This window comes from Suncus etruscus, chromosome 6, assembly GCF_024139225.1.
Source record: "Suncus etruscus isolate mSunEtr1 chromosome 6, mSunEtr1.pri.cur, whole genome shotgun sequence".
Lineage (NCBI taxonomy): Eukaryota > Metazoa > Chordata > Mammalia > Eulipotyphla > Soricidae > Suncus > Suncus etruscus.
The window spans coordinates 17,419,221-17,431,393 of NC_064853.1; the positions used below are offsets into that span (position 1 = coordinate 17,419,221).

At 38.9% G+C, this 12,173-nt stretch overlaps 1 non-coding gene across 1 annotated transcript; it reads right to left on the reverse strand.

The window, feature by feature from the left end:
- Positions 1 to 11,648: 11,648 nt before the first annotated feature.
- On the reverse strand, positions 11,649 to 11,755 carry LOC126013077 (U6 spliceosomal RNA). The gene has a single exon (XR_007497410.1). It is a non-coding gene; the product is annotated as a U6 spliceosomal RNA (small nuclear RNA).
- Positions 11,756 to 12,173: the final 418 nt, after the last annotated feature.

The following is a 12,173-nucleotide window of genomic DNA, read 5'->3' on the forward strand; positions in this document are numbered from 1 at the left end:
TAGCTCAGGAGTCTAACTGTTGGATGCAAAATGAGGAATATTCTTGGCAAAACCCCTTTAGGGATGCCATGACTTAGACAACTTAGACTCCCTGGTTCAGCTACCTCTCATCTGAAGAGGAAGAACCCAGGAGAATTTAGGGGTTCTGGGGTATGGAATCTATGTTTTTTCTGCCATAGTTGGACAGAGGTGATGAAGATTCTGCTGTCAACAGGTGCACAGATCCAGGAGTGCTTCCATATTTGTTAAACAGTGCTAATGAATTGTTTGCATGACTGAAACTCATCAATCCACAACTTTTTAATTTTGTATTTATGGTAATTTAATAAAAATACTATGATAAAATAAGTAAGTATGAGTTAGCATAGGAGTGATTTTTATGATATGAAAAGGAGAGTGGTGGGAAATAATTTTTCTGGGCCTATATTTTGGCTTGGTTGTTTACTCACTGTGTGGTTTTTTTCCAGGGTACTTCACCTCTCTGATCTTCTGAGTTCTGCTCAGGGAAGGAAGAGAACTATAAAATGCCTAACTGACATAGTTTGACATAAAATAATATGCTGTAATGTAATATGTTTGTAACTAAATTTGTTAGCAGCACATATATATTATAATACTAATAGTTTCTGGTAGGGGGATGAAGAACTCAGGCAAAGGAGTTGTTTTGTCACTGATGTGTAGCCAATTTTTTTTGTTGGGGAAAATCTTTCTTTTTCCTTCATTTGGTCTTGTCCAAAGACAGACAGAAAAGTTTTCTTTTCACTCTTCTTCTAGAGTTGTTATCTACTTATAGTGCAGTTTTTAATATTCACAAGAATCTCTGACTCCTCCATCAGCTTCCCCTTCTACACTTTAAACTTTGTGAAAATAAAGCTACATCTTTTTCATTGTAACTCCTACCAGCTCAGTCAGTCATTGCTGGGCAGAGGCTCCCTACATGGAGAAAGAAATATATTAAAAGGTACAGATGAAAGTCAGTAAAAAATTTCATTGCATTTATTTCATATTTATATCATTTTATTTACTTTGGCTTCAACAATGACCTCTTAATTCACCACCTGTTTTTTATTCCAAGTCAACTTCCCTCTCCATGTCCCCAATCCACAGTGCTCTTTTCCCAGTGACTTTAACTTCCTGTCCATTCACTCATATATATATATGATATCTGATATCCATTCATTCATTCACTCATTCACTCATATATCCATTCACTCATCCATCCAGATAAAAATATTTCCCCTAGTTCAGGTAACTGAAAATTTGTTCTTGACTTTTAGAGTTTGTTTCCAAAACGATAGGAAATTTGTCTCTCTAGAATAGCTACTAAATTTTGAACACAGCATATACTAATAGTTTACCTATAGGAGTGCCTCCTTTTGGCTGTGTACTGTTCTAAGATTTCACCAGTTTCTAGGTAGTTGAAAAGTAGGAGTGATCATTAACCCCATTTTTCAAACAACAATATAAACTCTACAAGGTGAGGTGACTTATTTTGAGTTAGAGGTAAAAAGAGAATTCAAGCTGATTCATCCCTGCTGCCATCTATGCCAGAATATAAAGAACAGAACTTAGCATCTGCTCTGTGCCATATATTTTTGGAAAAGGTTTTCAGACATGTTAATATGTCAGCAACTCTCCACACCCATAGGAAGTTTGTATTATCAATTTCAGTACACAGGTCATGATTTAAAATAAGAGTTTTATCTAAGACTACAGACTAAGAAATAAGACCAAAGATTTAACCCTAGGTCGTCTTAATGGAATGTTCATTCTTGTCTTTTTTTTTCCCGAAGGGATTTTTAAAATTATATCTTGTAGACTGGACTTCATGAACATGTCAGGCCTCAAATCTCCACACTCTTGGAAATTAAAGATGGGCCCCATTGTTGACATTAGTGAGAAACTGCATTAATGGTCAAAGGTGTTGGAAATTCTTTCCCCTAAATTTATATCCAAGAGGGATTTTTCTACTTTTTAATGCCTAAATCACTAGTCTAATTTCCACTGGGTAGAGAAATCATAAAATAATATTTAGGAATCATGGTCTCACCCTTGAAAAGAGGATGTACTCACATGCCAGCTCTGAGCTAAGACCCCAAATCCACACAAAAGGAAAGAAGAGCCAGTTCCTTCAATGCCCAGAGAAATGCCAATGACTTTGAGGGTAGCTGAGTCCTCTCTTATAAGAAAGAGAGGTGTAAAATGCTCTACACATGTGGTATCAGAACTGGCTACATGGGCCAATTGACATACACGCAGCGTAGCGCGCCCACAGATATGTTTTTCTCATCACAGAGCAGAAACAGATGCTATAAAGCTGAAAAGGGCAGAATTGAAAAAGAGTGCCAGGGGTCTAGAAACCCCCCTCCATTTAAAGATGTGTCCAGAGTTTTGATCCTGAATATATTTTTTCTGAGAAAAAAATATCGATAATATTTTTTCAGCAGCCACTCCTCTGCCTTGCTTGGCAAAGAATCCTCTCTGTATGGCAACTCTCGTGTCTCATTTCCATGTCGAAATTCTTTGACTTTTACTTTCTCCATGTTTTTCTGTTAACCAGCTGCCACTACCCAAGATTGGACTAAACCCTCTGCCCCTTGTTAAAAAAAAAAAAAAAGAAAAGAAAAAAACCCAGAAAAAGGAGTACACAGCACAGTCCTCTAATAAGTCTATTCACAACTTGAAGGCAAGGCGCTTAAGACAACTAAAAGGTTAATATATTCTAACTAGATGTTGGGTATAGAATGTCAGATCCGTCAAATTTCATTATAACTTGCTGCGCATTGGGAAAGATTTGATTTCTTTTGCCACTGTCCTACTATGTTCAAGTCACAGACTGCCAGCAGCAACCCACTGAAGACCACAGACTGGCAGTGAGCTGCCTGAGTGGGAAACCAGCCGCAAGGACCATCTGTTTCCGATTTCTAGCTGAGCCAAGATGTGCAGTGAAGTGCATGCCATTCACCAGGCCCTCTTCTCCCCTGCTCAAGTTATTAGTGTTACAAGTGAAATTATCTTTTCTAAACAGCAGGGGAGCTATAACCCTTATGGATCTGGACTTTACAACACACACACACACACACACACACACACACACACACACACACACACACACACACACCCCATCCAGCCATCTTTTGTTAAAGTTCTGGGGAAGGCTGTGGGCAAATGGAATCACCACCTTCATGGGGTTTGCAAAATATGTTTTATGAAGCACGATAACCTCAGGGGCAGCCTTGTCTACCTTGGCCTCATCGAGGCTTAATTGAATGATCAAATATCTTCAGGATGCTTTCCACGGGCAACGTTAAAAATGACAAGACAGATGTAGTTAAGCCACCTTCAAATCTAAAGGCTTTTGGAGGCATAATGGGTTTTTAGGAATAATAGGGGCACTTGCTCAGCTGGCCCAAGTGAGCCCATCTTGCGCAAGTAGACGGTACTAAGGGTGAAGTGGCTATTAAATTTCAAAAGGGTCAAATGGCTGATGTCACCATGTGGGTTGGGGGACTATAATAAGCTACGTGGTGTTTCGGGTTGATCTTCTATCAAGACTGATCAGTTTTTAGCAAAACCTGGGAAAGAGCTAGCAAGAATGATTGTGCTGAAGCATGGTACAAAGAGCAAGGGGAGAAGTTCTGAGGTTTTGATTAATTAATGTTAAAAGGTGTTTAGTTTCAGGGGCTGGCAAGGTGCTTGGTACTGAGGAGACACCTAAGACTGAGACTTGCCTTCAAGGTCTCCTCATCCCCTCAGGTTGTGGAGTTATATAAAGCAGAATATATATTGAGGGACAGAGTCACAGAAGGGGCTAACCTGGGCACGTCCACATTATTTGATACATAACCTTCGATTATATATGTATTTGTATAATAGTTAAATCTTTGTATGTGTGTGCATGAGTGTATGTGTATGTATTGTGCTGTGGATTGAACTCAGTGCTTCATATAGTTCTTCATACATGTAAGGCAAGTGGTCTACTATTGAACTACATCACCAGTCTGGCAACATTGTTTTACATATGCTTCTGACAACTTCACCTGTACCATTAAGATAGCAATGGTGGGGTATGAGATGATAACACAGTGGGTTGGGCACTTAACTTGCATGTGGCCAATCTGGGTTTGATCCCAGCATCCCATATGGGCCTCTGAGTCTTCCAGGAGTAAATTCTAAGTGCAGAGACAGGAGTAACCCAGGAGCACCACCATGTGTGGCCAAATCCCAAACCAAACCAAAATAAGATTTTGGCAATGATGCCATTCAGAGAGTTTGGGAATTAAATGCATGAACATAGGATGAAGGAATGCAAGTCAGTGATAGAAACAGGTGCTGGATTTATATTGGTTTATCACCCACAAACAGCCCAGAACTTATAAATTGCAGAATTACTTTTATCTAGTTCTTTCTCTAGGGATGTTACCTGGTTTGGAGTTTTCTGTTCGTGTCAGCCTACCTTGATAGCAGGACTACTGCAAAGAAGCTTACAGAATCATGAGTCATAAGACATCTAATGTGTTCTTTATGGTCAATGATTTTTTTCAAATATACTTTTATTCTCAAAGCTTGTCTCACATGTGTGAGACATGGGCACATGTGTGCCACGGGCACCCCTTTCTTTCCATCAATAAATGGAAGAATAAAGCAAAAAAAGAGGAGAGATTACATGAAGATAAAGGAGGAAATGAAAGGACTATGTCAAAACCTCTTATTTATTTTGTAAGATTAAGAAAATGAGCATTGGGGGCTAGTGCTCTAAGTACAGAGGATAGGGCTCTTACCTTGCACATAGCTGACCCATGTTCAATTGCTGGTATCCCATGTGGTTCCTGGAGCTTTCCAGGAATGATTCCTCAGCACAGAGCTAGGAGTAAAGTCTGAGCACCATTGGGCATTGCCTACCCCCCCCCCCCAAATAAAAGAAAGTGGGAGTTTGTGACTTAGTGGTAGAAAACCTACATGCATGAGGTCCTGAGTTAGTTCCTTAACACTGCCCCATATTGCTGCATGGAATCCCAAGTACTGCTAGGGGTGATTCCTGGTAAAGAAACAAGATAATAAATAAATAAAGAAGAGGATAAATAAAACGAATGACCTAGAATCCTGTAGCAAACAGTGGCAAAAGCAGGCTTTTATTCCAGAGATATGAATAGTTAGTGTCTCTGCCACTAAATGCTACACAAAATGCTTCATAGGTTTGAAGAACTATGAAGGGCTACAGCCAGAATTTTGCCATTCAGCTACATTTAGATGCATGTCTCTGTCTGACTGCATTGTACACCTATAATCGGCCATGAAGCTTTTCTTTGCTCACAGACAGACAAGCCAGCTTCTAAAATGGTCCCTTCATTGAGCATTTGGGAAAGCAAAGGCCCAGTGTTCCAGGTAGATACCTCAAAAATGAAAGAACCTTGTGTGAGAATAAGGAGTTTGGTGTGCAAGACAGGTATTGGGATAACTTAGTATCAATGCGTGCAGGGAGGTAAATGAAAAAAAACTGGTCATGAGCAGGAGCTAAAAATCTAGAGTCCTTATGAAACTTATGATCCTAAGAAGCCCATTAGGCCTGGGACTGTGGTGTCTTTGCTCTTTGAACCAGGGCCTTTCTTTACATATGGGCTGATCAGGGAAAAAGAAGAGATTTTGGATTAGTGAAATATTTACGTCAAAGACAAACTCAGAGCAGTTTTCAGCTGAGAGTTGTCAAACCTTCTGGTGCTAGGGAGAGCAAAGGTCCCTGGAGCTCTCAGGCCCTACGAGGTGATGTCCCTCTTTGATAGGGGTAGACCTGGATCTGGAATCCTCCAATCTTAATCCTCCAATCTGTTTATTTTTCAAATAGCTGAAAAATCTCCCGTGTATGTTCTGTTGTACAGTTTATCATCCAGAGCCACAATAAGCAGGGGTGAGGAGGTGGGGGGGGGCAATGTGCCAAGGCCACAAGGTTAAGTTGGGCATTTCTTGATTTCATTTCCAATGGCTTGAAGATAAACATTCCTTGGCCTATTAAAAAGTCAGTGAGAGATGGGAGCCAGAGTGGTAGCACAGTTGTAGGGTGTTTGCCTTGCACCTTGCCAACAAAGGACGGTCCCGGTTTGATTCCCAGCATGTCATATGATCCCTCGATTTTTGATAGCAGAGCCAAGAGTAACCCCTGAGCACGGCTGGGTGTGGCTCAAAAACAAAAAACAAAAATGAACAAGCAAACAAATAAAAAAGTCAGTGAGAGAATAAAAGAGCAATTTGGAGCTTGTCTAATCCCATGCAGTTAGATCTTGGAGTTTCCAGTAAATACCTAGATTAAAGTGTTTTGGTGGAATATTCTTGACCTTATTCCAGGAGAGGAAAATCAGGAATATGGGGTAGTAGTTGAGTGAAAGTTGGTGCTTTTTTTTTTTTTTTTTCCCAGCCACACCCGTTTGATGCTCAGGAGTTACTCCTGGCTAAGCACTCAAAAATTGCCCCTGGCTTGGGGGGAGCATATGGGATGCTGGGGGATCGAACTGAGGTCCTTCCTTGCCTACTGCTTGCAAGGCAGACATCTTACTCTAGTGCCACCTCGCTGGCCCCTGGTGCTTTTCTTTTAATTTCATCTTAAAACAACTTTCTTGTAGAACTCCTAGTCAAAACCCCCTACTTTCCTCATAATATGCATCAATGGTGTGGGATGATTACAACCTTTCTTTAAAGGAGAAATTTGGAGAAACTCAGAGCCCCATACATTTTAAATAAATTTTAAAAAGTAATTTCATGGGGCCCGAGCAATAGTGCAGTGGTAGGGCGTTTGCCTTGCACATAGCCAACTCAGGAGGACCCCGGTTCTATTCCTGGCATCCCATATGGTTCCCCGAATCTGCCAGGAACAATTTCTGAGCATAGAGCCTGAACACAGTAGGGCGTGACCCCCCAAAAAACAACCCCCAAACAAAACAAAAACAAAAATAAAAAGTAATTTTATTTGGAATTTAAAGAAGGCTAAAGATATCTACCCCACACCTCCACCTCTGACTTTTAAAATAATATACATCTACATATGTATATATGTACATAATATACTTCTTCTAATATATAAATTCAAAGATGCCATCTTGATTTTAGAGTTAATGGCATATCTGTACTCCATGACATAGAACATAAAGTGAGGGATGAGTACTCCTGTAAGTACGCAGAACCTCTAAATTGACATCATTTCCCTGGGTTTTGATGTGTCAGATCAGAGAGACTTTATTCTACTTTTCTCTTCACTGTCTCAGCCCAGTGAAAAGTCACTTTACAGAAAACTAGAAACCCCCTTGGGGCAAGCAGAAATTAGATTTTCACTTCATTTGGCATTTTTCCTTCTTCCTTTCATTTTTCTCTATGCAGCAAGGCTTCTTCCAACATCTCTATCCCTCACTCAGAACCTGTATCTAATTAAGAAAATTTTTTTGCATTTTTTCCTGCTTATTTTTCTCTTTCCTTTTCCCTTTCTTCCGTTTTTCCCTCTTGTTCCACCCCCCCACCACCACTCAGTAGATACTGAGCTTCTCTTATATTCCAGCACTGGACTGCTTGCTAATGGTAGCAAATGGTCATCAAGACAGGAATATACGCTTTTATGGCACATATCCTTGTTACATCTGGACCTGCCAGTTCAATCTGATGTGAAAAATACAATGAGGAGAACAGGTAAAGATGTGAACAGGAAAGTGACAATGATATGGGCGATCTGGTTGTGTTTCCAGCAAGAAGAACAATATCTGACTTGAATGACAAGTGTGTTGGACACCAGACTTTTGGAGACCAAGAGAACAGAAAGACCCAGGCAAGAGCCTGGGAACATGAAAGTTCTCAAGGATGGGAGATGTCTGAGCTAACTTGTCTGGGAATTCTCACTTTATTTTTCATTTCATATTCTCTCTGTAGATGAATATACAGTCCAACATCTGCTTCCTTTAGAGGACCCACCAGCTAAGAAGAAGTTTACCTTTAAAATGTTTGGGAAAAATAAAAAGGATAATGTATTTTAACATGTGAAGTTAATATGCAATTTAAATTTGAGTGTCTATAATAAAATTCTATTGGACAAAGACATACTCATTTGTTTTATATGTTGTTTATATTTGCTTTCATACTGCAGTAGAAGAGGAGAGACATATAGTCTGAAAAGCCTAAAATATGTATGGTCTGGCCCAAAATTTTGCTGGTGTCTGAATTAATAGATGGGACTTAGAATTTGGACTCTAATAGACTTCAACTTCTAGTGATGGAACCTGCAGTATAATTCTTAAATTGTCTACATGTGAGTTCACTTACTTGAAAAATGATAAATAATAATAGTAGGCTTATGAGGGTTGAGGAGATGCCATTAAAAACTTGTGGTAATAGTAAGTGCTGAAATAAAACTATTAACATCTTGGTTGTTTCCAACCATCTTGGAAACAACCAAGATGCCCTTCCACAGACGAATGGCTAAAGAAACTGTGGTACATATACACAATGGAATATTATGCAGCTGTCAGGAGAGATGATGTCATGAAATTTTCCTATACATGGATGTACACGGAATCTATTATGCTGAGTGAAATAAGTCAGAGAGAGAGAGAAAAACGCAGAATGGTCTCACACATTTATGGGTTTTAAGAAAAATGAAAGACATTCTTGCAATAATAACTTTCAGACACAAAAGAGAAAAGAGCTGGAAGTTCCAGCTCACCTCAGGAAGCTCATCACAAAGAGTGATGAGTTTAGTTGGATAAATTTTGAACTGTCCTAATAATGAGAATGTATGAGGGAAATTGAGTACCTGTTTAGAGTACAGGCGGGGGTCGGGTGGGGAGGAGGGAGACTTGAGACATTGGTGATGGGAATATTGCACTGGTGATGGGTGGTGTTAAAAAAAAATGATAATCAAGAGGCCTTGGGATTCTATCTGAGAATTCTTAGACAAATATGCAGCAGTTAATGTAAGGGTCAAAAAATGCTGTTTTGCTTGGATTAATTAAAAAAAAAAAAAAAAAAAAAAATAAAACTATTAACATGTTAATAACGGTTTCTACCAGTTTGTGTTATTAAAAACACTTGCAATAAGAAGAATATGATAACATTGTGACCTGCTGTGTTCCTTGCCAGAATGGCTGCTCTGGGAATTTTCAGTTAAAAAATTATCTTGAAAACTTTACATCTGTGAGTGAGACCAAATCATTGTGAGAGAACAGAGACAAGCTGTTACCAAAACTCCTGAAAATAAGATAATAATTATGGTCAACAATTGGTGCTCTGCGATGACACACTGCCAAGATGTTTTTTTATATTTTTGTGTCTTTTCTGATCATGATTTCTAGCTATGCAGTAGCAACTATAGTCATTCAACTTGCAGATCAGGAAACTGAGACTTCAAGAAGTTAAATGAATTAATCCAAGGCACAGAACTCGGTAGGAGGTTGAGACATGGCTTGACCCTGAAATGATCAGATGCCAGAGGTTCTATCTTCACTACTATGCTTTTGGAATGAGAATCAGGAACCCACAGCTTTTAATGGAGTCTCACTCTGATTTGGTGCCTCACTCCAATTTCAGTTCTGCACAAAAGCCAAGTTAGGAAAAGGCTGACTCTCTCCAGTTGAGTCGGTTTATCAGAGGTTTCCCACAAGAACCACTAGCAAAATTACTTCTTAAGAATGGCCCTATCAGGGGTCTTTCACATGCAATCTCTCTCTTCAAGGGATATGTATATGTCTGTGTGGAGAGTGGGCACACAGAAGAGGATTAGATTGTGTGACATATAAAATATTGTGATTAATAACTCAAATCTTTTTTGGTCTTTAGTTATTTATTGACACAAAAATCAACCCCCAAATTATTTTACCAAAACACAAAATCATATAACGTGATTTTTTTTTTTTTTTTTTGGTTTTTGGGTCACACCCGGCGGTGCTCAGGGGTTACTCCTGGCTATCTGCTCAGAAATAGCTCCTGGCAGGCATGGGGGACCATATGGGACACCGGGATTCGAACCAACCACCTTTGGTCCTGGATCGGCTGCTTGCAAGGCAAACAACGCTGTGCTATCTCTCCGGGCCCAGCGTGATCTTAAATTGATTCTATAGCTATGCATTTTTGTGTATTCAAAATGAGAGGGGAAAGGTTAAGAATGAATATTCAGTGGAGTATTTTGTAGAACAAATGATAAAAATATGATGGTTTTAAAATATGTATATATATGTATAATCCTAAAATGTTTATTATAGCATACAGAAATAATATAATGATTAAGTGATAGGGAACAACATATAAAAATTAAAAGTAACATTAACACTTCAATTAACACAATTTCCATAAACAAGGATCAGCCATCATAGACAGATATCTGTTCATTTTAGCATTATTTGAAATGGTGAAATAATTAGCATAAGTGTTCTGCAGGGCACATCTATTTTAAAGCTTATTACATTATGAAGAAAGAAAATGCTGTTTACAAATGGAAAATGCTTATGCTTTATATTTTGAATGAGGCAGCATACAAAATTGGGCATAAAGAATAAGCACAGTTTAGTGAAAACTCAATGACCTATTCATTAACAGATGGAAACACATGGATTTGTGAACAATTGTGTATTGGTGAGATTTTAAACGTTTGTTGTTGTTGTCTAAGTATTTTGGAAAGCTCTTTTAATGCATGGATATTATTTCTATAACTGAAACAGACATTAAAAAACTGTTGGAAATCAATACCTACTGGTAATTAATTTTACCCCATCTTTGTCCCACTTCAACTCTGTACCTCTTTTTCCTCTATACTGTCCCTGATGACTGACTTACATTAGTTACAAGAGCATAATGAGAATGCAAAAATTCCAAGATGGGGACCAGGAGATGCAGATTTAGCCGGTGCCACCCCACTGACTTACTTGTGCTTCTAGATGACTCCTTTTCTTTTCCTTCCTGTCTCCAGCACTTCATCTCCAAAGTGAAGCTTTACAGTTCCTAGAGAATGGGCTGAAAGAGAGAGGTAGCAGTGACAGTAGGGCTGTCTGATATTTAAATCCCTCCTCTGCAACCCAACTGAAGACAAGAAGCATTGCTATTTATCTATTTTTTTTTATATTGAGTGATTTTATAGGTGACTCTGTTAATCAAGTTTAAAAACTTAATTCATTTTCTGAAGAAGCTGGACAGATATTACAGAAGGTAGGATGTTTGTTTTGCATGCAACTGATCTGGGTTCAATTCCCAGAACCACAAATGATACCCCAAGCCAGCCAGGATTGATCCCTCAGTGCAGAGCTGGAAGCCAAAACTGAGCACCCTGGGTATGAGCCTCCCACTTCAAATATATCACTTGACTAGGTTATGAAGATGGTCAATATCTGAGAAATACACTGCTTATGGAGAATTCAAGTTCATAGCTTTCTTTTTGGATTTTTAAAATTGTAAATTTTGGTACAAATGTGGTAAATCTACATTTCTTTGTTTTTGTTTTTGTTTTTGGGCCACACCCGTTGACGCTCAGGGGTTACTCCTGGCTAAGCGCTCAGAAATCGCTCCTGGCGTGGGGGGACCATATGGGACGCCGGGGGATCAAATCACGATCTGTCCTAGGCTAACGCTTGCAAGACAGTCGCCTTACCTCTAGCGCCATCGCTCTGGTCCCAGTCTACATTTTTTTTTTAAATATGGAACCCTTCACGAATTTGCTTGTCATCTTTGCGCAGGGGCCATGCTAAACTTCTCTGTATAGTTCCAATTTTAGTATATGTGCTGCAGAAACGAGCACCCAATCTACATTTCTGACAGTTGTTTTTAAGAATGTGGAACAGAATTTTGAAATGTATGCAATCACTTAACAGTAGATTGATAGGTTTTTTTTTTTTTTAAATCTTATATGACTGGAGCTCTATACTCATTGAATAACTTTCTTTTTTCTTCTCCTCCTGCCCTTAGTCATTAACATTCTATTTTCTAATAGTTAGACTACTATTGACACTGTACCTCAATGGAACCAGGCAGTATATATTCTGCGATATTTCACTCAACATCATGTCTGTTCCCAAGATTCAGTCATCATAGGATTCACTTATTTTAAGCCTAAGGGATAGTTCTCTGATGCAGTTATTTGATTTTTTCTTCTTTTTAATTATAAAATCTTTAAGCACCAAAATTACAAGCATGATTGTAGTTCGGTTTCAGTCATA